The sequence below is a fragment of the Macaca fascicularis genome, chromosome 2 (assembly GCF_037993035.2).
Source record: "Macaca fascicularis isolate 582-1 chromosome 2, T2T-MFA8v1.1".
Lineage (NCBI taxonomy): Eukaryota > Metazoa > Chordata > Mammalia > Primates > Cercopithecidae > Macaca > Macaca fascicularis.
Genome location: NC_088376.1, coordinates 12,924,175 through 12,951,267, shown reverse-complemented (window position 1 = coordinate 12,951,267; position 27,093 = coordinate 12,924,175). Strand labels below are relative to the sequence as shown.

At 36.1% G+C, this 27,093-nt stretch overlaps 1 long non-coding RNA gene across 1 annotated transcript; it reads right to left on the bottom strand.

The window, feature by feature from the left end:
• Positions 1-1,239: 1,239 nt before the first annotated feature.
• Positions 1,240-26,418, bottom strand: LOC141409609 (uncharacterized). The gene is made up of 5 exons (XR_012430599.1): positions 26,319-26,418; positions 23,740-23,869; positions 22,011-22,300; positions 9,494-9,615; positions 1,240-1,495 (listed from the first exon to the last, which is right to left on the bottom strand). It is a non-coding gene; the product is annotated as an uncharacterized lncRNA (long non-coding RNA).
• Positions 26,419-27,093: the final 675 nt, after the last annotated feature.

Sequence of the window (27,093 nt, the reverse complement as noted above, 5' to 3'; positions counted from 1 at the left end):
CATTGGCACCCTAGACAAGACATTTTACTTTGCTGTTGTTTTTTCTTATATAATGGTAATAATAAAAAGAATAGCTAACATTTATTGAGGGACTGGTTTTATGTCCTCTTGTAAGAGAGTTTTGTATTAAACTAAAACTTATGAAAGTGATAATGCCTGTCAGGTTTTGGCCCACAGAAACAGCAATTTCATTTTATTTAGTCACTTACGTTCACTCATTTAAAATTCCTGTTTACTCTATAAGAAACTGACTATTATTATTCCCAGTTTACAGATAAAGAAACTGAGGTACAGAAACTTTAGGAGACTTACCCAAGGTCATATAGGAAATGTTAGTAACATCAGTATTTACCCCAGATGGCCAAAGTCCTACACTCCTACTTTAACCTTCCTCCAACTAGGCTTTTCTTCGCTCACTAAAGGAGCTCAGCCTTCAGTTGCTATTGTTATACATGAGATGTTTCTGTGGCTCATGCAGGATGATTAACTGGGGGCGAACTTTGGTTCTTGTTAGTGATCAGATCATTTTTTACCCTTTGTCTAATCTGCATGCAAAGTACAGAAAATGAAAGAAGATGGAATGTATGAAGGAGGTGAAAAAGAAAACGACAAATAAAAAACCAAAAACAAGGTAGACAAAAAGTCAATTAAAAACAGAAGAAAATACAAGGAGATATACATATTTTGAACAGTGCTCCAATCCCAAAAACTCTTCTAATGATTTACTTTACTCGTTGCATAACTGAAAAAATCCTTGTAAGGCTTTAATTGCTGTCCCAAATTTATAGCTGGGAATTTATGTTAGTCATCAAGTGATTCAGTTACTAGACACCAGATATCCAAAGTATAAAAGTGAGAAGAAAAAGGAGGAAGAAAAAGAGGAGGAGGGAAACATGGTCATTAGTTCATTATTTTTCAAATCATGAAGAAACAGACAAAATACTCAACAATCTATAAGTCTGCACTGGATCTCTGAAAGCAAACGCCAGCATCCAGTTTCTTAATTCAGAGATTAAGAAGTAAGGGGGACAAAATCATAATCATACAGTCCATGGGTAAGAAAGGGCAGATGGTGAAAGAAGACATATACATGTATACACATACATACACACAAACATGTATATATGCATATGTGTATATATGCACGTACATGCATTTGTGTATGTGTGCACATGTGTGTATATACGCACATACATATACACACATTAAGATTTTCATAAATTGGGCATGATGGCTCACATTGTAATCCCAGCATTTTGGGAGGCCGAGGTGGGTGGATCACAAGGTCAGGAGTTCGAGACCAGCCTGGCCAACACAGTGAAATGCTGTCTCTACTAAAAATACAAAAATCAGCTAGGTGTGGTAGTGGGTGCCTGTAATCCCAGCTACTCAGGAGACTGAGGCAGGAGAATCGCTTGAACTTGGGAGGCAGAGGTTGCAGTGAGCCGAGATGGCGCCATTGCACTCCAGTCTGGGCGACAGAGCTCCACTCCATCTCGGAAAAAAAAAAAAAAAAGATTTTCATAAATTCTGTTAATTAAATAGGAAACAAAAAGTAAAAGAACAGGCTCAGAAAGAAATGTCTATTCCACACCAAACTATGTTTCACTAATCTTTAATGAAAATAGTAAATAAGGCCACAATAAGAAATATGACATTTTTTTTCTCTGATTTTTTTAGTGTCTTTTGTTTTATACAGTAGCAAGAACTGGAGATCGAGGATGTCTGGTCCCCTGGAAATAAGTCTCTTTAAAAAGAACATCTACAAATATAGAGAGTAGATTGTTCTTGGGGAAAGGAATGGGATGCCCTCAAATGTCATCTATTTTCAATGTCAACTTTTGGAAAAATTGTATCTCCGCCTTACATTAAGGTACAGTGATTTCTTTCCTAAATACCATCTGTTCAAGTAGGATACCTGCTGAAGGAAATTGTTACTTCAGTTCTTTGACATATGCTTTGCTTTTGTTCTCATGGGAACTGAATTACTCTTTATTCATTGCAAGCAGCAAAATGTTAACTATGGTAGCTGTCCTTTAAACTTATTATAGTTTTGATAAATAATGACATATTTCCTACAAATTAAGAAGCAAGGTATGTTCATTATAAAGAATTTACAAAGCTGGACAATTAAAAAGAAAAAAATGAAATTAATCCCAACACCCACATATGACCACTATTAATATTTTCTATATTGTTTTCAAGTCTTTATATGTAGGTGCACATATTATATAATGTAGTAATGCTGTGTATAGAGTATCAGTTCCATCTTTTTTACTTTACATCAACCTTTTCTGAGCTTAAAAACTCTTCACAATGTGATTTGAAGAATAATACGGTTCCTCATTAATGTGCATATTAGGGTTCTCCAGAGAAGCAGAACCAATAGCATGTGTTTATAGATATAAATATAGCTTTATACTGTGGAATTGCTTGTTTAATTATGGAGACTGCTAAGTTCAAAATCTGTGGAGCGGGTCAGTGGTTTGGGAAACCCAGGCAGAGCCAGTGTTCCAGTTTGAAGTCCCTTAAGCCAAAAAAGCCCTTGTTATGTATGAAGTCTGAAGACAGCCAGTTGGAGAATCCTCTCTTAATCCAGGGAGGGTCAGCTATTAAATTGTATTCCAGCCTTCAACTGATTGGATGAGGCCTACTCACGTTATGAAGCTCAATCTGCTCTATTCAGATCCACCAATTTTAATGTTAATCTCTACCAAAAACACTCTCACAGAAATCCCAGGAATAATGTTTGACCAACTATCTTGACATCCCATGGCCCAGTCAAGCTGAAACATAAAATCAATGATCAGTTATAAGAATGTATATTCCTTGTTTTATTAAATCAAATTAGATGAGTGACTATTTAGGTAATTTTTAAATACATGGAAATGTACAGTAAATCACTCCCCTTCTCCCATTGTATACGCTGGTATTTTATCACACAACTCTTCCTTCTAAGAAAGGGCAGAGCTTTTTAAAACACAGCAACCATATCCTGCTCCACCTGCTACCATCAGCTGGAGTTGATGTGTCATTGGAAATGTATTCCATATTTTTTATTCCATTGTTTCTGATCTCCTCATATGAAATCGTCTGTTTCTACCTCCCATTTTTCTATTACCATGAGGTGATATAGTACATGGACCTTCACGGTACCCAGCATGCCCTAATAGGTCCTTCTTATTTTCTCCTGCTTTAATTATAGGAGCTAAATTCTATCAATATTCAATGCCTGTCTGACCATCTTTACGGTATCTCTTAAGCCTATTGTTTCTTTGATTCTTGCTTTCAATGAATAAAAAATAAATAAAAAGTAAGGACAAGGTGTGAAAATGGGAGGCACTATTGAGGTAAAAAAAAATAAACAATGCTCAGACATCTCAAAAAATAGCACATGTGCAGGAAAGGTATAGCTGGGCATGTTATTTTTCATTATTATATTTACAATTATTTGGTCAAGGCAAAATAGTGGGAGATAAGCCAATTTTCTTTCTGACTCCTACAACACCACCCACCCACCTCCAAAACTACTTTTTATGAAGAAAAGTCTAGTTATTCATCAGGTTTATTTCAGATATGTCTGTAGCTGTGTTTTTATTTTTAATCCGGCTAAACTGGCCTATTTATTAGAATACATTCTCTTTTAATTCTGTAATTAGGTTTTCTATCAGTGTTGGTAATGTTGTTATCAGTATTCATATTTTCATATATATAAAATTTGAGAAAAACTGCTTCAGAACCTGCAAATCAGATACAATTTTAACCAATAACATGTTTTAAATATGAATTCACATCACTGTCATCTTGAGCTGTTACGTGCACACTACAATCCACAAAGGCTAGTGACCTAACAAATAGAAGTGACTTGATAGACTTAAAGTTATTTCTTAATGCTCTATTGTAGATTTTACATTTGCAACAGTAACTAATTGCACCTAATATGAAATCTAATTAAGACTTCATTATACCATCTGTGTTCTTTCATTAAAAGACATGTACTATTAAACATGTATTGAAAAGGAGGTATTGAAAGAGTTACTTAAAATTCATTTCCTTCCATTCTCAAAGACTGGATAGTGGCAGAGTGTGATACTCTATTGTTGTATGCAGTCTTTAACAGCTCCTCAGAGTCATAGCTAATTTTCCTATTAGTTACAGAGTAGAGATTGCACCACCAAATTAAACCTCACAATTTCAGCAATAGGGAAGGGACAGAAATACACATATACACATTATTGAGAAAGAGGAAAACAGCTTTGGTAATGCACACACACAACAATTTTCTGTGGATAAAGTCTTTTCTTCTCACCTCATTTAATGCAAATAATAAATATTTTGTTTGTTGTACTGGAAAGTTTTAAGATTTCCTCTGCCTACAAATGGACCAACCTTTGAATAATTGTTATTCTTGGTGTTACATGATACAAAAGTTAGCGGGTAAAAAGGAAGGAAGTCAAGAAACACGTTATTGGAGTGAAATCCACACACCTGCAAAGAAAAAAACTGACTACCATGATTAAACCCACACTAGCATGTCCTATATTTAGCTTGTTTCTCCTCTAATAGTCACATTATATTTACAAAGAAATTACTGTTTTTGAGGGTTTGTCAAGATGCTAAAATCACTTGCAGAGGACATTCTCACAGTCTCCCAGTCTTTTTAAAATGCTAAAAAAATAATTGGCATCCCCCCTATGTAGGTCTTAGACAAAAAATGCCCTAAGTGGCCTCCAGTTTATTTATATACCAGCAGCTGCAGTCACGTCATCAAGATGCAATAAAACCATCTCTCAGTTTTGCATGCACCTGTTAAAGGGAAATCTGAAACAAATGATCAGGGGCTGTGGGGTCCTAAGTGACAGTGGGACACTGAAATAGTGGATCTCTGGCAATAGTTATATATTTTCAGGGAAGGTGAGCTGGTGATCTAAGCATCAGTGGTCAAGTGTTTCCTCCCTTTGTCCTGTGTTAGACTGGTCTCCTTATTCATACATGGGTAATCATCAGTTTTGTGGTGTAAAACACGAGAAAATTATGATGGAACAAAGCCTATTTTCCCTTGTTTTTTTTAAGCTTTGTACCCTGTTGCAGAAAACCCAGAAGCACATAATGGGCTTTTGACAAGTATCAGTGACTGATGGAGCAGCAGGAACTTTAGACGCTGATTCAGGACAATTGCAACCCACACTTGTGAAAGGTGGTTGTCCCAGTAGAGTATCCGACAGACTCATTTATGATTGTGGTATTCATAATAACCATATCTAATAAAGCAAGCATTGTTTAGTGACCCTAGAAGACACTTAGGTTCCCAGATGTTGAGTGATTTGCTCAAAGTTACAGGGTACGAAACTGATGCAGGATTAGCATCCAGTTGTTAGAGCAACTCTGAAACACCTGGTCTTTCACACATCCCTGAGTTTAAATTCTGACTTTATCATTAATTTTTTGTCTAAAAGTCTCCTTGTCTGCACATGGTTTGCTATGGGAATCAAATGCCGTAACTTATATCTGACAACAATGAAGCAACAGCAACAAGAACAATCTGAAGGATGTCTAGAATTATATCTGGTATGTAGCAAGTTACCTGCACAGGCTCATTCCCACTACCTCTATAAGTGAGCACATATATATACATAAAGGAAGTTTAAAGGAGCCTGTAAGGTTCCAGGTCTCCTCTGAAGCAGGTATCTCAGCTCAGAGACACCCACCACAGTGAGGGTTAGGCTCTGGGTCTGGGAGCACTCAGTCTGCCCTTTGATATAAGGTCCTAAATGTGAGGTGCTCCCACCTTCCTGACCACCTCCTCTTCCCTCCCCTTGGGAAGCTGAAATGGAGCCTGAGAGTGAGGAGCATTAATGGTCATTTGAAGCCACTCTCATGAGAACAAACGAGAAGTATTTGATTCTGCAATGAGAATTCCATGCTTTCGCAGTTTATTTTTATTTTCAAATGAAGAGAGTTTGATAAATCTTTTGGCAATATGTGACTTTCAGACTTGAAGAACACTCTAAAAAAATATCCCACAGTAGACCCCTTAGGTCCAAACACACGTTAAGATGCTGAATCACCTTCATCTCTGCAAAGTAAAATCTATGGCTAAAGTGCCTGAGTTCTCTTTATCAACTGCCAGCAATAAACCGCACTTCACTGAAAAGCTAGGCTCCAAGCAGGACCTGAGAAATCTTAGCATTTTAAGCATATTTAGAAATTCCTTATTTCCATTGCTTTTACATAAAATACAAAATTATGATAGCATTGATGATGTATAAATGTATTGAGTTCTTGCTATTTGGCAAGCACCATACTATTATAAGACTTGACAAACAATAACATTCTGTGATAGGTAATATTAGTACTCCCATTTTATAAGGAAAATTTTAGAAAAAAGTGCATGGCGGTCACTCATGGCAGCCACTTATATTGCATTTACTATATGCTATCATTGTACTATTTATCATTGCCTCTACCTATCTATGCATATATGTCATATATGTGTATATAGTATCTATGTATTCCTCACAACAACTCTATAAGAATTTTTTTTTATATTCACATGAGAAAATGGAAGTAAGTAGATAATAAGTCACTTGCTCAGACTCACACAGCAATAAGTGGTGCAGAACAGACTGGGGCCCAAAAGTCCAGTTCAGAGTTTATATTCTTAATCACTGTGCTATAGTGACTATTAAGTGTTCAGAAAATATTTTTTTTGAAAAAAGGATAAATGTAGGGGCAGCCTCAGTGGTTCATGCCTGTAATTCCAGTACTTTGGGAGGCCAAGGCAGGATGATCACTCGAGGCTAGGAGTTCAAGACCTGTCTGTGCAACAGCAAGACCCCCTCTACAAAAAAAAAAAAAAAAAAAAAGTAAAAAATAATTAGCTGTGTGTTGTGGCTCATGCCTGTCCTCCTTGCTACTCCAGAGCCTAAGGCAAGAGGATTGCTTGAGCCCAGGAGTATGAGGCTGCAGTGAGCCATGATAGCACCACTGCCCTCCAGCCTGGGCAAAAGAGCAAGACCTCTCAAAACAAAATACAAAACAAAACAAAAAAACGAAGAAACGAATGGATGGATATACTTTCCCATGGTGATGATGACGTAGCAAATAAAGAATGGAGCAGAAACTCCTGCTCTGAACCAGTATGCAATTATGCTTCTCACTTTGTTCTAAAATGATTTCAGTTGGCATGGATTTTCCCTTAAAAAACAAAATACTCAGTTTTCTGCATTCATCAGTGATATGGTGAGACATTAGTGGCAAGTTGATCATAGAGCCTCCTAGAGAGTGCAAATGTATTTTACCTGGTGTTCCTTTCAGTAATTGGATAAAATATTCTAAATATATTGTGGAAAAGTTAATTTAGAAATCAGAAATTAGCTAACAAACTCTCCTATGAACAGAAGGAAGAAACCCACTTGGTTTAACATGACCAATTTTAATATTTTAAGTTATCAGAAAGGACAAGAGGGGCTGATAGAAACACAATCTATAGGGATTGCCTGTGATGGGAGATCCAGCGTAGTATGGAACAGCTACGCTTTTATTATTCATACTTTTGAATTTGCGGGTAATGCCCAGTTCCTTAAAATTGGGAAATCTTTGAAAATTTTAATGCTTTTTAAAAACATAGGCTTTATTTTTAGAGCAGTTTTAAGGTCACAGAAAATTGAATAGGAAGTACATAGCTTTTCCATATATCCCCTGCCCCTACACATGACTAGCCTCTTCCATGATTAACATCCCCCATCAGTGCTACATCTATTGTAATACAACTGGTGAGCCAACGTTGACACATCATCACCCAAAGTTAATTCTTTATATTAGCTTTCTTTTTTGTGTTGTACATTTTATGGCTCTGGAAAACTGTAAAACAACATGTATCCACCTTACAGTATCATACGGAATATTTTCACTGCCTTAAATGTCCTCTGTGTTGCACCTATTCATTGATCCCTTAAGCCAACCCTTGACATTCACTGATCCTTTTACTGTCTCCACAGTTTTACTTTTTCCAAAATGTCACATATTAATAGTTGGAATAATACAGTATGTAGCCTTTTCAGACTGGCTTCTTTAGTAATATGAATCTAAGTTTCATCCATGACTTTTATTTCTTGATAGATCCTTACATTATTTCAGTGAATAACATTTCATTTCATGTACCAGATTTTACGCATTTATTCACTTACTGAAAGACACTTGGTTGCTTCTAAGTTTGACATTGTGAATAAAGTTGCAATGAACATCTATGTGCATGTTTTTTTGTGGAGATGTGTTTTCAGTTCCTTTAGACAAATACCAAAAAGTGTGATTGTTGTATCATATGGCAAGAGAATATCAAGTTTTGTAAGAAATAGCTAATCTGTTTTCCAAGGTGGCTACACCAATTTGCATTTCCACCAGCAGTGAATGGGAGCTCTTGTTGCTCCGTATCTTTGTCAGCATTTGGTGTTTGTGTTCTGGATTTAGCCCACTCTAATAGGTGTACAGTGGATCTCATTTTTGTTCCACTTTGCATCTCCATAATGTCATACAATGTGGAGCATCTTTTTATATGCTTGGTTGCTATCTGTATATATTATTTGGTGAGGTATTTGTTAAGGTATTTGACTCATTTTTAATAGTATTTTGTTTCTTATTCCGTTTTAAGCGTTCTTTGTATTAGGTTGGTGCAAAAGTAATTGTAGTTTTTGCCATTACTTTTGCAAAAACCTAACATATTTTGGACAACAGTCTTTTATTAAACATGTCCTTTGCAATTTTTTTCTAACTGTGGTTTGTCTTCACTTTTTGTTCTCTTTGCACCACCATTCACAGATCAGAAAAATTTAATTTTAATGAAGTTGAACTTATCAATTCTTTTTTTATGGCTCACATCATTGGTGATGTATCTTAAAAAGTATAGCCAATCCAATGTCATGTAGATTTATCATATGTTGTCTTCTAGAAGTTTTACAGTTTTGTGTTTTGAACAAACTGCTATAAGGTTAATTGAGAATAAGAAAAATAGGCCAGGTGCAGTGGCTCACACCTGTAATCCCAGCACTTTGGGAGTCTGAACCAGGCAGATCACCTGAGGTCAGGAGTTCGAGGCCAGCTTGGCCACCATGGTGAAACCCTGTTTCTAATAAGAATACAAAAAAAGGCCGGGCGCGGTGGCTCAAGCCTGTAATCCCAGCACTTTGGAAGGCCGAGACGGGCAGATCACGAGGTCAGGAGATCGAGACCATCCTGGCTAACATGGTGAAACCCCGTCTCTACTAAAAAAATTACAAAAAACTAGCCGGGCGTGGTGGCGGGCGCCTGTAGTCCCAGCTACTCAGGAGGCTGAGGCAGGAGAAAGGCGTGAACCTGGGAGGCGGAGCTTGCAGTGAGCTGAGATCTGGCCACTGCATTCCAGCCTGGGCGACAGAGTGAGACTCCGTCTCAAAAAAAAAATACAAAAAAAAAAAAAAAAATACAGAAAAAACTATCTAGTCATGGTGGCACATACCTGTAATCCTAGCTGCTCAGGGGACTGAGGCAGGAGAACCGCTTGAACCCGGGAAGCCGAGGTTGCAGTGAGCTGAGATCACACCACTGCACTCCAGCCTGGGTGACAGAGTGAGATTCCATCTTAAAAAACAACAAAAGAAAGAAAGAAAAACAAAAGGTTTTTAAATTTTATTTTCACTTATTTGTTCTCCAATACTGTTTCTGTATGTAGACCCGAGTTTCTGCCCAATATCATTTTCTTTTTCACTAATAAACTTCTAATCTTTCTTTCAAGACTAATTTACCAGCAACAAATCCTCCAAATTTTTATGTCTGGGAAAGTCTTTATTTCTTCTTCACTTTTGAAAGATAATTTCACAGAATACAAATTTTTAGGTTGGTAATTTTTTTCTCTCAACACTGTAAATATTTTATTTTACTCTCTTCTTGTTTGCATAGTTTAATCAGATTTAATTCTTATTTTTGCTTCTCTAAGAGTAAGGCATTGTATCTTATGGCTTCGTTTAGGATTTTCTCTCTTTCTTTGATTTTCTGTAGTTCGAAAATGACATGCAAAGGTGTAGGTTTGTGGTATTTATTTTACTTGGTGATTTCTGAGCTTCTTGGATCAATGGTTTGGCATCTGGCATTATTTGGAAAAATTCTAATTTCTTATTGTTTCAAATATTTCTTGGTTCCTTTCTCTTTTTCTTCTGGTATTCCCATTATAGATATGTCATACTTTTCATAGTTGTCTCACAGTCCTTGGATATTGTTTTTGTTTTATGTTGTTCTTTGTTTGTCTTTTTACTCTTTGCTTTTCAGTTTGGGAGGTTTCTATTGAGTTATCCTAAAGCTCAGAGATTCTTTCCTAAGATAGGTTCAATCTACTAATGATAATCTATGCCCATCAAAGACATTCTTTATTTCTGTTACAATGTTTCTGATATCCAGGATTTTTTGTCTGCTTTTTTGCTTAGAATTTCTCTCTCTCTCCTTACATTGTTCATGTGTTCATTCCTGCTGTCTACTTTATCTAATAGAGCTTTAGCATGTTAATCATAGTTGTTTTAGTACCCAATTTGATATTTGTAACTTGCTTACCATATCTGAGTCTGGTTTTAGTGCTTGTTCTTTCTTTCAAACTAAGTGTTTTGCTTGTGGTATGTCTTGTAATTTTTTTCTTCATAGCCAGACATGATGTATTGGGTAAAAGGAACTGACATAAATAAATCTTTAGTATGTGACAGTAAGGTGTGGAGGAGGGAAAGTGTTCTATATTCCTGTGATCAGGCCTTAGTCTTTTAGTAAGCCTATACATTGGATTGTGAATTTCACAAGTGATTCTCAATATCCTCCCTGCCCCGGTGGGACAAGATGACTAGAGCGGTCTGGAGCTCAGTATTTTCCTTACTCCCCATAGAAGGCTAGAGCAGCTGGAGTGAGATATTTCCCTTTCTCCAGGTAAATTAAGCTCTGAGAAAACCCCAGCAGGTTAGATTCTGCTTAAATAGTTTCTCCTGAGGACAGATTTTGTTAAGAAGAACAGAATGTTCTGGTATATTTCAGGACACTTATTTTCCCCTCCTCCTGCCGGAAGCAAGACGAGATTTTTCTTTGATAATCACTGCAAGGATCTGGTAGAGCTCCTGGAGGTAAAACTCACAGAAACTCACAAAACTGGGTTCCCCTGGAGTTTTTAAAGCTAAGTTGTCTACACTAAGCCTCAAGCAATTGAATTGTCTACACTAAGCCTCAAGCAACTGTCAAGTACAACGCAGGTTTTCCTACTCCAGCACTGTCTCCTACAGAAGTTGCTGTTCATGGGTTTCTACTTCAGAAAATTGTGATTCTCTGTATTTACCATTGTGTTTCTCCAATTCAGTGGGGAGCAGTTTGCCCTGGGACCTTACTTCTCATATAGCTCTAGGAAGAATTGCTGATTTTTTAGTTTTTTCATGTTTACTTGTTATAGGATGGAGTGGCAACTATCAAGAATCTACCAGAACCAGAAACTGAATGCCCTTTCCCCCTCTAGATCCTCAATATCTCCTAGATACTGGAAGAGTAGATGATTCTGGTCAAGTGAATTCAGGTTTTAAAATCTAAATTTAAATTTATATAGATATGCTCAGCTGGCTCTTTTTTTAAAAAAATAATTACTATTTGTATGATTTTCAGTTAGAAAATAGAGAAATGCAATAAGATGAAATTTAAAAACCAATATTTAATTAATATATGGATGTATATTCTAACCAGTGTTAATTATTTCTTTATGTCTGTATTTTATGAAGTAAAGATCATACCTTCATATTGATTTATGTATAGTCATAATTTATAATGTAATATATTTTTCAAAACAATTTCAATGAAAGCAGAATATTTTATCAGGTAGGTAACCATACTATATTGAGTTAATCCCCAATTAAACATTTAGGTTTCCTGTTATAAACAATACTATGGGGAGCATTTCTGAGCACTGTCTGCATCTGTGAAAGGATCTTCAGATCAACTGTTTCTCAATAATTTAATGAGGGATTGATATCTTAAGAAGAAGCTTATGAACACTATTTTTGCAAAGTATATCGAAATAAAAAAAACTAGAGTGCTACGTGCTGTTTATTTCATAAGCAAAGGCATCAGTCAGTTCTAAATTCAATACATGGTTATCAAATAATAGTAGTCTAAATTTTATCTTTATTGCAGCAGTTGGAAAAAAATCTTATTACTCAGATTATTCTAGTTTCAGTTTAATGCATTGAAATGATAATTTCATGATAATGTTTATATATATTATTAATGAACCCATGTAAAAAATAGAGGGAGATAGCATATTCTTTTCAAAAAAATTTCTAAGTAATCACCATATGCAATTAACACATTTTAAAGGAAATTGGAATTTTATGGAATGACATAAACACCATCCATGTGGATAATACTCTAATCTGTATTAAAGACTATGTAAAATTTGAAAAATCACTTACTATCCAAAGATAATTTAAAATTTACAAAAGCACTTATGTGTTCACACATTAGTGTTCATTGAAAGTACAGTGAATAAAATGAAACATATACTCAAATAAAATACCCCTATTCCTCAAAAAGTACAAACATACTTAAGTTTATATTGCCTGTATAGTTCCACTTCACTATTTCTTGCTGTCAATTTATACTGGTTAACCAATACCTCTTTTAAAAAGTAACTATCCCAAGGAAGTTTAAGATAAATGTTCTCCTTAGTGTGATTTAGTTTGGTTGTTTTAAATATTTAGCTGAATTTATTGTTCCTAATGTGAACAGCTGATACTCTTAGGGTAAGAGGAAGGGTTGAGCATGGACAGAGAGGGTTGCAGTTTGTAGCTCTTCACGAAAGTCCAGTCCTGGCTGTGGTATGAGATTGCCATGTAACCAGACAACAGCTGGAGGACACTTCCTCAGTGTTGTTACTCTACAACTATTCACTCTACTAATTAGTTACCAAATAAATACTTGCTTTTCTAAGAGGGAGTGATAAAAAATAATAAGATAAAATAAATCTAAAAGACAAACTATTTTATCGAGAACTGATTTCTCATCACTTTCTCTGTTCATGAAATACCCACAAAAATGTAAAACATTTCTCTCTCAAGAAAGTGACTGAGAGATTCTGGGCGTGAAAGCAGGCAAGAGGTTTCTGCACAGTCAGAGACTGAGTCCAAACAGCCTCAGCCATTCAGTCTTAGGCCAGGTGTGGAAAGTCTGTTTTGCAAGCTTCAGCTGGTGTAAGCTGATGCTGGGGAGCATAAGGGAGGCTAGTGAAGCTGATGAGATGCAGAGCAAAGCTGGTGGAGTCCAATCACATTGAGGTTAATAAGGAAATTCCAGCCAGAACATGGTAAGGAAGAACTGAAACAGTGCCCAAATTCTAGCAATGAGTTTTGTGGGAATGAGTTTGAAAGCAAACTCTAGCTAGTTGCCTGGAGTATCTTCCAGGACTGCCAAGTGGTTGCTCTTGCCTTAGATGGACGCCTTATTTTTTCCACATGGAATATATAGAGTGAAGAATAACTCATGGCTCTTTTACCCACCAGGAGTGTACAGTTTACTAGTTCTAAACCAGAGACTTGCTGGCTTTAGCAGGGGAAATTGTGGTAATGTTGGAGAGCACTTCGTGTCCAGTGTGTCGCTATGTGGCATACATCTGTAGTCTCAGAGTTACTCATGAGGCTGAGGCTGGAGGATGACTTGAACCCAGGAGTTTGAGCCCAGCCTGGGCAACATAGTGAGACCCACATCTCTAACAATAACCAACAACAAAGTTGGACTGGAGTTTCCACTAGAAAAAAAGACAACAACACTCCCTTTTCACTGAGAAAGTCTCCATTTTTTCCTTATTTCCAGTTCTCTCATTGTTCATATCATAACCTCTTCCTAAATTCCTTCATAAGACTTTTCTTAAAAGGATTTTTTTAAAGTGTATGACATCAGGCTGCTTCTGATATTGCAAGCAAGGTCTCTAGTCCTCAAGTTAACTGGGATGTAAAGCTTTAATCATCTATTACAGTGATTTGAAATTTTAGTGGTTATAAAATTCACCTGGATGTTAAAACACAGATCATTGGACCCTATGCCCAGAATCCGATTTAGTAACTTTAAAATTGGGCCTGAGAGTTTGCTTATCTAACAAGTGTTTAAGTGATGCTGATGTTGCTGAATGAGGAACAATTTGAGAATTGATTGAAAAGACCCTTTTATGGTATATAAGGATATGTCTGCTTCTTTATAGCTGTATGTACACACAAGTGTCTGGCTGCATGTAATATATAGCTAGACACATACAGTCAAAATGCCATGAATTACAGAATTTTACACACTTCATTCAGCAAAGTAGAAAACTGGGAGACTAGATAGGTCACTTAAGAAACTTAAACAATGTATATTTTCAGTTTTTTTATTCTCCAGTCAAGCGTGTTCATTGAACATCCAGTTAACACAGACTGAGTGAGAATATATAGAAAATCATTGAAATATAGGGTGATTGAACTCAAAGAGCAAAAGTGTAAATCAACAGTGGCTAACCAATGATCGTATATTACTGATTCTTATCTGGTAGGAACCATCAGGAACATCAGGGAAGCTTTTACAAAGCATACATACTCAAACCCTACTGCAGAGCTGTAAGATCCTTGGAAGGTAACGAATTAGTGAAAACTGCTATAGAAAATAATAATTGAGGAAACTGAATAATGACTGTAAGTTTCTATAAACTTACTAATTTCATTTGTTTTCATCTAGCCTATTACTAAGTAGGAATCACACTTTCTCTCCTATTAGCGAGAAGTTCATACTGTCGTCATGCATGTGTGCCAACTGCCTCTAGTGCTTTCTGATACACTCCCATGTATTTCACCCACAGCTGCAGAGGGCAGTTCTTTGAAAGTTCAGACTCACCTTGCGCTGCCAGCCTACACCAACAAGTACCAAGTCCTCCTGAATTCTGCCCAGGGTCTTCTGTTATATTCCAGTGCTCACTGGACCCATGTTTGTATGCTCTTTCTGAAAGTATAAAGGAGGTAATACCCAAGAGATAATCCTCATCCAATAGGCAATGAAGCCAGTGGATAAATGCCAAGGCTGACTATTCATCTGCAGGTGGGCAGTTTTGGAAGGTCTTCTACCTGTTCCTCAGGAAGCCTCAGGAATGGAATGAAGTCCCTGTTATTCAAAGGAAGCACATTGATGACAACTTTTTATCTGACTTTTATTTTGCTTCCTTGTTTTATTCACTCATTCCTGGTTCTTGAGGTCACTTCCCAAATTAACCTCCAGTACTCAAGTCCTTTTCTCAGACTCTATAGGGAGTCACAGATTAAAACATTTTGTGGTGTAGAAAACTGGCAAAATATGTATTACTAAAAAAATGCAACTTCCTAGTGAACTTTTTTTTTTTCAAAAGATGGTGTGCATGAAGGTAGAAGCAATGTAAGGATATATATTAGTAGCCATTTATTTAAGGATTAATAAATTTGAATTAAAAATCATGGATTTCATCAAAAGGAACAAGATACAAATTTAATAGGTGGTAAAATTTGACTCTTATTCTTCCCTAAAAGGAATCTGAGCAAATAACTGCTCTCAAAGCAATAGTTAACAAAGCTTCAAAGCTTTTAGGTTATTTGTTATGACAAACCAAACAAAGCAAAAGAGACCAGACATTTCCTTTATGCTTCTATCTTCTGCCACTTTTCTTAATACCTCTATTGCCCCTCCTAAGTAGATAATAAGACCTGTGATGCTTCATCTAGATGCACAGAGCTTATGGTGAGAACAACAATTTAAAGGGAGGCAACTCATGCTGATGTAATTGGTGTAAATCTTGGATTGAATCATAGTGTTCTAAGATTAATCTAAATTGTAAACCAGTGGCATTTTTTGTTAGTGTGTTTTTCCTTAACCTTATGTATGCTACTAGAATTTATCAAATCAATATAATCAACATCCTGGAAATGACTGAATTTGAAGGCAAACCAGTAGTATGCTGGATATTAAGAACAAAGCCATACAAAGATAGACAATTAACAAATCACCATACATGTCTGAACATCAAGGCTTATTTTGAAAAGCAAAAGGTCAACAGTGAATATTCACTTTCTCATGAAACTTGTTTGTAATCTGCCGATAGGCAGGAAAAATGAGTCGCTCATAAGTCACTCAGAGACATAAAACATAAGACCAGTCTGCCCTTTGGTGATCATCCAGTCAAGGCATTTCAAATACAGCTATTCTCACTTTCCAACCCTAATTGATTAACACTGTCTGCCAGATTAGTCTTGTTCAGAATAATTCTGGGTTTGCACTTCCACATCTAGAAGAAGTTATTAATTCTTTCTTATAACATTGGGACTTAGATTTTGAAGAAATTATTAACATTTTTAAATTAAAAAATTTAAAAATAACTGGGTTAGGACTCAATCTAATGGCTCTGAAATGTGAATATAGCTTATCTAGGACATGTTGGGTGTCATTTTTAAAATTGAGCTACAATAAATATAGCGTAAAGTATATAAAGTCTACTAATTTAAGTATATAGCCTTGTGAAGTTCTGCATAAGAAAACAACTGTGGTGACTATCACCTTGATCAAATTGTAAAACTCTTGCAGCACTCCAGAAGTTTCCCTAAGCCCTCTCCAAATAAATAACTCATAGGTAACCACGATTTTGTCTTCCATTATCATTGATTCATTCTATATGTTCTTGAACTACATAAAAATGGAATCATAGATGAACTTGAAGATATTTGTATCAGTGTGGGCTTATTATTTGTGTCTGTGCTGGCAACCGATTATTCACAGTAAGTTGATTGAGAGCCCAATATCTTAGAAAACTTATTCTACTTTACAGAAGAAATTATTATGGAGACAGAGGGTTATATTACATCGTACGCAAACCTCTACTATTGTCAGTGCAATGCCTCTTTAAAACAGGTCTAAATTGGCACCTGTACCTTGAAAAGACTTTCTTAAAAACCAGATACTCTGAACAAATTCACCATATAGATAGCTGGAAATGTTAGATAATATATAAAAAACAGCCTCGTAAAAGCAAAGATGACCTCACAGGCCTCCAAATAAAATTGCCAAGGACCAGGAAGAAATTTTGAAAAACCTAAAAATGGCCGGGTGCGGTGGCTCACGCCTGTAATCCCACGCCACGGAGGCCTAGGGTCCCAACACTGGAGCTCAGATTCTCCACAGTCTTTCAGCTAGAATCTGCTTAAGCCTGCTGAGTTCCCAGGGGGAGGGACGACAAGCACCACAGCTGTGACTGCCTGTTGTCTAAGCTGTTTGAGTTCCTTGTCGGAGGGGCAGCAGCCAGCACTGGATCTGATAGCTACCTAATATGCTAAGCTCCCTGGGTGCGGGGGAGGGCGGCAGCAATCTCTATAGCTCCAGGCCACGCTTTTCCCCTGCTGGAGCCAGGGGGGCTGGACAACTTGATCCCAACAGGTGTCCCCCATAGCCCAACACAGGGCCTGTGGCAGACTGCAACCAGAGTGCCTCTTCAGGCCAGACCCTGACCCATCCCTCCTCACTGAGCAGGGCCTCCCTGCAGGAACTCCAACAACTCCAACAACTCTAACAACTCTAGCCAGAGGCTCAGAGACAGAATTCTGATCTCCCTGGGCCTGAGCTCCTAGAGGGAGGGGTGGCTGCAGTCTCTGCAGACCAGCAGACTTAGCCTTTCCCCCTGCTAGTACTGAGGAATCCGGCAGCCCAGACAAGTGGGATTCCCTGCAATGAAGCACACCCCCTCCACCAGAGACAGTTAAAGTGCTACATTAAACAGGTCCTATTCCCTGTGCCACTCAACTGGGTGAGACCCTCCAACGGGGTTGTCAGACACCCTATACAGGACCAATCCTGCTGGCATCAGGTTGGTGGCCATTGAGGTCAGAGATACCAGAGGAAGAGCAGCTACCCATCTTTGCTATTCTCTAGCTTCCTTGAGTGACATCTCCTGGCCCAGCCACTAACCAAATGAATAGGGCCTGAAGTGAACCCCTAGCAATCCACGGTAACCCTACAGAAGAGGAACCTGTCCACTGAAAGAAAAACAAACAGAAAGTAACAACAACAGCATCATCAACAACAAAATGTCCCCACAAAAACCCCATCCAAGAGTCAGCAGCCTCAAAGATCAAAACTAGACAGACTCATGAAAATGAAAAAGAATCAATGAAAGAAAGCTGAAAACCCAAAAGGCCAGAGTGCCTCTTCTCCAAATGATCACAATGCCTCTCCAGCAAGGGCGCACAACTGGACGGAGGATGAGATGGATGAACTGACAGAAGTGGGCTTCAGAAGATGAGTAATAACAAACTCTGCTGAGCTAAAGGAGCATATTCTAACCCAATGCAAAGAAGCTAAGAACCTTGAAAGAAGCTTAGAGGAGCTGCTAACTAGAATAACCAGTTTACAGAGGAACATAAATGAACTGATGGAGCTGAAAAACACAGCATGAGAACATTGTGAAGCATACACATGTATCAATAGCTGAATTGACCAAGTGGAAGAAAGGTTAGCAGAGTTTGAAGACTACCTTGCTTAAATAAGGCATGCAGACACGATTAGAGAAAACAGAATGAAAAGGAACAAAGCCTCTAAGAAAGATGGGACTCTGTAAAAAGACAACCTATGACTGATTGGCGTACCCAAAGGAGACAGGGAGAATGGAACCAAGGTGGAAAACACACTTCAGGATATTACCCAGGAGAATTTTCCCAACCTAGTAAGACAGGCCAACATTCAAATTCAGGAAATAGGGAGAACACCACTAAGAGACTCCACGAGAAGACCAACCCCAAGACACATAATCATCAGATTCATCAAGGTCAAGAGGATGGAAAAAAATGTTAAGGGTAGCCAGAGAGAAAGGCCAGATTACCTACAAAGGGAAACCCATCAGACTAACAGCAGAGCTCAGCAGAAACCTTACAAACCAGAAGAGAGTGGGGACTATTATTAAATATTCTTAAAAGAATTTTCAACCCAGAATTTTATATCTAGCCAAACTAAGCTGCATAAGTGAAGGAAAAATAAAATTCCAGACAAGCAACTGTTGAACAATTTCATTACCACCAGACATGCCTTGCAAGAACTCTGAAGGAAGCACTAAGTATGGAAAGGAAAAACTTGTACCAGCCAATGCAAAAACACACCAACATATAAAGACCAATGGCACTATGAAGAAACTGCATCAATGAGTGTGCAAAATAACCAGATAGCATCATGATGGCAGGATCAAATTCACATATAAAAATACTAACCTTAACTCAAGATAGAATATAGACTTAAATGTAAAACCCGAAACCATAAAAGCCCTATAAGAAAACCTAGGCAATAACATTTCAAGACACAAGCATAGGCAAAGATTTCATGATGAAAACGCCAAAAGCAATTGTAACAAAAGCCAAAATTGACAAATGGAATCTAATTAAACTAGAGCTTCTGCACAGCAAAAGAAACTATCATCAGAGTGAACAGGCAACCTACAGAATGGGAGAAAATTTTTCCAATCTACCCATCTGACAAAGGTCTAATATCCAGAATCTACATGGAACTTCAACAAATTTACAAGAAAAAAACCACTCCATCAAAAACTGGGCAAAGGCTATGAACAGACACTTCTTAAAACAAGACATTTATGCAGCCAACAAACATATATATAAAAAAGCTAAACATCACTGATCATTAGAGAAATACAAATCAAAACCACAATGAGATATGATCTCATGCCAGTCCAAAATGGTGATTATTAAAAAGTCAAGAAACATTAGATGCTGGTGAGGCTATGGAGAAATAGGAATGCTTTTACACTGTTGGTGCAAATATAAATTAGTTCAACCATTGTGGAAGACAGTATGGCAATTCCTCAAGTATCTAGAAACAGAAATATCATCTGACTCAGCAATTCCATTACTGGGTATATACCCAAAGAAATATAAATCATTCTCCTATAAAGACACATGCACACATATGTTTATTGCAGCGCTATTCACAATAGCAAAGACATGGAACTAACCCAAATGCCCATCAATGATAGGCTGGATAAATAAAATGTAATACATATACACCATGGAATACCATGCAGCTGTAAAAACGAATGAGATCATGTCCTTTGCGGGGACATGGATGAAGCTGGAAGACATCATCCTCAGCAAACTAACACAGGAACAGAAAACCAAACACCACATGTTCTCACTTTTAAGTGGGAGTTGAACAATGAGAACATATGGGCACAGGGAGGGAAACAACACGTGCTGGGGCCTATTGGGAGGTGGCGGATGAGGGAAGGGAACCTGGATGGTGGGTTAATACGTGCAGCAAACCACCATAGCACATGTGTACTTATGGAATAAACCTGAACATTCTGCACATGTATTCCGGAACTTAAAAAATAAGTCTCAAAATAAAAATATATATTTTTTTCTTAAAAAAGGACAAAACATCTTTTAGCTGGCACAGGGAGAGGACAATAGTGTTCCAGTCTGAATGGGTTCTGTGTAGACAAAAACAAAAACAAAATGTCCTTAGAGTCTAAAATGTCACAATCACCTTTCCTGAGTTCGAGATTCCAACGTAAACAAACTGTGTGGTCTGGACACTCTTAGCAAAGAAACTAACATAAAAATGGCCATACTCCTGGGCACTTGCTGGAGGCAAGCATACATCCTTTTGGAAAGGTAACTCCTTAGCCTAGGATCCACATAGATAAAACCCTTCTAAACATGGGTCAAGATTCGAATCACAATAAGAAGATAAATGAATAAGAGTCTGTCTCTCTCTCTCTCTCTCTCTCTCTCTATATATATATATATATATATATATGTAATATAACATAACAATGTTATTCAGGTGACTTTGATTAACCAATCTGTTAAAATAGGATAAAAAGGTTAAAGCTAAAAATATTAAGAAATGAATCAAACACTATGAGAAAATATCAACAAGAGAAGAAAAAAACAGAAAATTCTATAAATACATATGTATATAGACATATGTATGCAAACATATACATTTAAACATTTACATATAAAATATGTAAAGTCATTGATGAGATAGAAGATATATTTAAGGCAATTATTTAGAAACATGAATTTTTAAATATTAAATACTTAAGAAAATTTGAGAGAAGTGGAGAGGAGGACATGGTAATAAAATTTAACATGCATCTAATGAGGGTTCTATGACAAGAGAATGCAGTTAATGGAAGCAAAACAGTATTCAAATATTTATAGAAAAAGGCATACACTATTCTAGAATTGAATAAAAAGCCTAAATTCTTAGATTTACAAAGCATAATGAATCTCAAGGATAGTAAATAAAAATGAATTTACTCCTAAGGAAAAGTGTAGAATACTAAAATAAATAAATAATAAATATTTAAAGGGAGAAAGTAAACTAGATTACAGAAATGATACAGAAGATATCTCCAAAGCAAAAATAAAAAAGGGACAAAAAGTTTCCCTAAAATTATGAGGAAAAAAAAATCAATCTAGAATTTTATGCCCAACATTATTGAAGAATAAATACCAAATGAAGATATTTTCAAATAAATCAAAAGTGACAGAGCGCATCTGCGTTTTCCTTTATCTTGTGTCATTCTCTGGCTTTTCTCATTCGAATAAAATCAACTTAGCTATATAACTATAAAATTATTAAACACTGTATTAAAAATCAAGGCTACGATTGTATCAAAACATTTATTCTTCTAAATTTAAAGTTACATGACCCAGTTTGGCTTCTCCCAGAAATACAAGAAGAGAGTAATGTAAGAACACACTCAAATTTGTGTTGAGTAACATAAATCCCTCTCCTTTGAGTTATATACTTTTGGTTATTTTTCAGATTAAATATTGTAGTAATTAAACAACCTATTATGATGTCTGACATATTTTATACTTAAAATATAAATTTATATAAATATATTGAATGTTTTCTTGTATATTGTTCTATAATAGTGACTGAAAAAAAGAAAAACACATGTATTGTCTCACTATTTGGGCAGACGTTGGAAAAACTTAGCTGGAATCTCTGCTTCAGGATCTCACAAGGCTGCAGTTGAAGTATTGGCAGGACCTGCAGTCTCATCTGAAGCTCAGTCGAGGAAACATTCGCTTTCGTGTTCGTGTGGTTGTTAGTCCATTAGTCCCTTATGGGCTACTGGACCCAGGACCTCTGTATCTTGCTGGCTGTCAGCTGGAAGCCTTCATCAGCTTCTTGTCATGAGGGCCTTCCCAGCATGATAACAACTTGCTTCCTCAAAGACTGCCAGGGCTAGTGTCCCCTAGAAATATGGTTTATGGTTTTATGAAACATTCACATGACAGTGACATCCATTATCTTTGCCATACTCTATTGATCAGAAGCAAGTCACAGGTTCTATCCATGTTAAAAAGGCAGAAAAGTTATAGGGCATAAATTCCAGGAGCTAGAGATCTTGGGGACCACCTTTGAGTATGTCTACCACAAATATATGTATATATTTAATATATTTTGTAGTTAGAGCAAGGTGATAATAAAATTATTTATTTTTTCTTTTCTTCTTTTCCTTCCTTTTCTTTGCTTTTTCTCTTGTCTCTCTTAACTTGCGTTTGTCCTGCTATAGTGCTTTTGCTATGAATTTCTTAAGTTGGGGTAGCTGGCATCCAAGATGAGTGTTGATCATAGCAAACTATCCACATCATGACATCTATTATGACTTGTGTGTTATTATTTAACTAAGCAAGGCCTCTAGAATCCTTGGAGTGAATGGTGTTTTCTAATATTAAATAATTTAAAGAAACAATGATATGCTTATAGAAAAAACCAGCCAACTGAATTGAACACCTGAGGATCTGAAGATATGTCCAAATATTTTGGAGCTTTAACTAATACAATATTGAAATAATGAATTTGTACATCCTGTTGAATACAACCAACTCAAGTTGGGACCTACTAGACTGGCAATAAAATTCTTTACTTGGGTCTTAGTCTGAGATTTCATTATAATATATATGCAGAATGAATTTTTCAGGGAGAATGATCATTTATTTCTATTCCATTGTGCCTTGGGCAAGCCTAATTTCTTCAAACAACCAAGGCTCATTAATTTAGACTACTTCTTGAAATTTTAGCCAAAATATTCAGAAATAACTGCATTCATTCAAAAAGATCACATAGGTTCTTACTATATAAAACCCACTACAATTTAGATTATGGAGCATATGATGTTATAATTAATGAAGTTTCTATATTAAATAAGAGCACCATCACTATGCATAATTATATACGGTAATTCAAGCTATGCTAACAAAGCGTAGTTTAGTTTTGGAATCAACAATACCTACTTTCACAATGTATACTTTCCATATTAACTTAATTTCTTTCTCCATTTTTAATTGTGTTGCGTTTATTGGTACTAAATGAAGAATTGCTTTACCATTTTGTTAATGTTAAATTAACTAAGGAATTTTTATTATTTCACTCCAAACCATGTTATCCTCTGAAAAATTAGCTTATAGGCTTCAAATTGTCTTAGGTTCATCTCGTAATAATTAGGATGGCTTCAGTCAAAAGTGGGGGGAAGTCTGGGTTACCTACTTAAGAATCAGGAGCCTGGAAACTTAGGCAGTGTTTCTACTCCCTAAAAACTTATGTTAAGCAATTATACAGCTCTTGAATCTGCTCTCTGTTAAACAAAAGCACCTTGGGATAGTCTCAAAGCATTTGTCTTAGAACACTTACCAACTTGTCCCTAGGTGATATGAAGGATTGCTATGTCAACCTGGAGAAAGGACTCAAGCACTAATGCATTAGGAAAGCCTGGACAAATCAATATAGACAGGTGGATGCTGAAGATCATAAGATGCCAGATCTGGAAAAAAACATAGATGAGGTTTAGCAGGGTGATGAGTATTTTACTACAGAAGATAACATATCCTTCATTCTTCCAATCCTTTATTCACCCAGCAGCTTAGTTGTATTTAAACTTTCTCCTTTCCATTTATTTCTTATTATTTTCCATCACTTTTGGATAAAGTCCAAACTTTGTAAAATGTTCAATAGAATCTTGAACAATTCTGCTTACATCTGCTGCTTCTGCTTTAATTTATATCATGTCCACCACCCACACCTGAGGTCTTTTATTTTAGCTGGTCTGGCATTTTTCACAGTTCCTCAATGCAACATGCTATTTTCCACCACAATGCCTTGGCACATATTCTTCCATTTACTTAAAATACTAAAAACACTCTCCCCTAACACACAAACTCACTTGCTTTCCTCAGTTAACTCTGTTCCATTAGCCCTTAGCTCAATTTTTACTTGTTCAAAAGAGCCTTCCTTGATTTTCCAGATGAGATCTAATCCCAACGTTAAAGCGTTTCAAAGCAACATGTCCCTCTTTTTGCTAACAATTAACATAATTGAAATGTTCTGTTCTTTCTCTTAATATATGGTTAGTGCCAGTCTATTTCACTAGATGTAAACTCCATCAGGGCAATGTCTATTTTGTTCATCATTTCCTAAGTCATATCCCATAGTAAGGATTCAATAAATGTTTTTACCGAACTAATTTATAATGTCTTTACCATAATATTCTCTCCAACTGTCATCATTTCATTTGGATAGTTACTCCGTTATATCAGGGGAGAACAATAATTTGACAGAATGGTGCTGTAGTATCTGTACTGTGACAAAGGGTTTCTTGGGATATACAGGAATCATTTAAATGGGCTCAAGGACCATAAGGTCTTTAGTTAGCATGATGAAAATTACAGCTTTCCTGATTAGTCTTTCTTATCGCTTAATGACCAAGAGCAAGATAACAAAAAAGGGAGAATTCAATGTGGAAGAAAATAACGGCATAAAAGCAGGTTTACACTAGGCACTTCAAACCAAACACAACATACCAAATAATGAATTTAAAATGTACCAACAGTGTAAGACCTCACATAATACAATTTTGCTGTCCGAATCCTTAAGGAAAAAATAAAGCAGAATACCTCACAAAATAAAGCAGAAAGAAATTATGTAAATGGAGGAAATTTAAATTATGGCACGGATGGAAAAAAGCTGAAAAGTTCTTTAGAAAAAATAAAAAACGTACCTGCCACTATGGATAATTAATGACTCAAAGGAGAAGAAAAAATTTTTCTTTTTTTTTTTTTTTTTTTGCCCTGGCTAGGAGAAATGCTTACTGACACAGAGAAAGTTCCCCCTAAACTAATCACTAATAAAAACACATGGAAAATGCTTTTTGACAGCTTCTTTTCCAATGATGATTAAGCATTCTATAGTCAAAACCCTAAAACTTTGGCTACCTTCTCTTTTACCCCTGCTATGCTGTTCTTAGCAGAGACAAGGAGACAAAAGAGGAGCATTCAAACAGGACTGAGAAGTGATGACACACACACAGCATAGAGAGGGTATAAAATTAGTCAAGGGTAAGCTACCCAGAATATATTTGAACACACAGATAATGTAATTAGAGGAATCCATGTATTTTGTTTTGTTCTAAATAGAAATGCTATAGACTGCAATATAATAAAATGATAAATCATAACGCAGAAAGTTTTAGACGCTTATTTGGAAATATTTTTAAATTATCTCTTAAACAATTTTTACATCAAAGAAAAAATTAAAATCTCAACCTTACACCAACAAATAGCAATATTAGTTTCTGAATATGAAACCAAGTATTGAAGACTCTGCATGAAAAAACATTGTAGAGTTTTAAACACTTGCATTATTAAAAAAGAAAGAGGAAGGCCGGGCGCGGTGGCTCAAGCCTGTAATCCCAGCACTTTGGGAGGCCGAGACGGGCGGATCACAAGGTCAGGAGATCGAGACCAGCCTGGCTAAATACGGTGAAACCCCGTCTCTACTAAAAAATACAAAAAACTAGCCGGGTGAGGTGGCGGGCGCCTGTAGTCCCAGCTACTCGGGAGGCTGAGGCAGGAGAATGGCATAGACCCGGGAGACGGAGCTTGCAGTGAGCTGAGATGCGGCCACTGCACTCCAGCCTGGGCGACAGAGCGAGACTCCGTCTCAAAAAAAAAAAAAAAAAAAAAAAAAAAAGAGGAAAATTAACAATTTTATTTCCAAATTATAATGAAAAAGAACACAATAAGGAAAACAGAAGGAAACCAGGAATAAAAAGCCATGAAAATTAATGAATTAAAATATAGTAATGAAAAGTAGACTTTTTACATTTTTAAATTAATTGACACATAATAATTATACATAATTATGGAATACAATGTGATATTTCAATATATACATTTATTATGTAGTCATCAAATCAAGGTCGTTAACATACCCACCATTTTAAACTTTTATTATTTCTTTGTGGTAGGACATTCAAAATCCTTCCTTCTAGCAATTTTTCTATGAATAATACTTCATTGTTGGCAATAGTCACCCTAATGTGTGATAGAACACAATAATTTATTTTTTCTTTCTAATTGTATATTCGTATTCATTGCTCAATCTTTTCCCATCCACTCTATCCTCCTACCCTCCCCAGTCTCTGGTAACCACTATTCTATTCACTACTTCTTTGAGATCAATTGAAAAGTAGCCTTGATATATAAATTCAGGTACTGATGATTTTTAAATCTAATGACATCTGGCTTTCTGAAGCAGATTTAAAAAGATAAAACAGTGAAAGTCATTGAAAAAGAAAAGGTAAATAATCCCATCTACAGAAATTAAAATAAAATGTATAGTATAAATCATACATAAAGTTGTAAAATCTTGGTGTATTTTTTAGGAAAATATAAATCAATTTAACTCTAAAGGTTGCTAAAATGACTTTTTAAATATTCAACAGTAATAAAATATAAATAAATAGACAATCTTGATATGATCTCTCTTATTCTTCCTCTTTTTTACACATATATACATAATTCCTGGAAACATTAAAAAATGTATACATTATAATTTATCAACTACTATATTGGGAATACACTAGTTAAGGCGTTAGTTAAGAGTATAAAATAAGATATGTAAATATTGAGTTGAGAGAAAAAGTATTATTTGAAGATATTATGAATAGATGCCTAGAAAACACTAGGAAAAGTAAGAAAAAATAGAAAC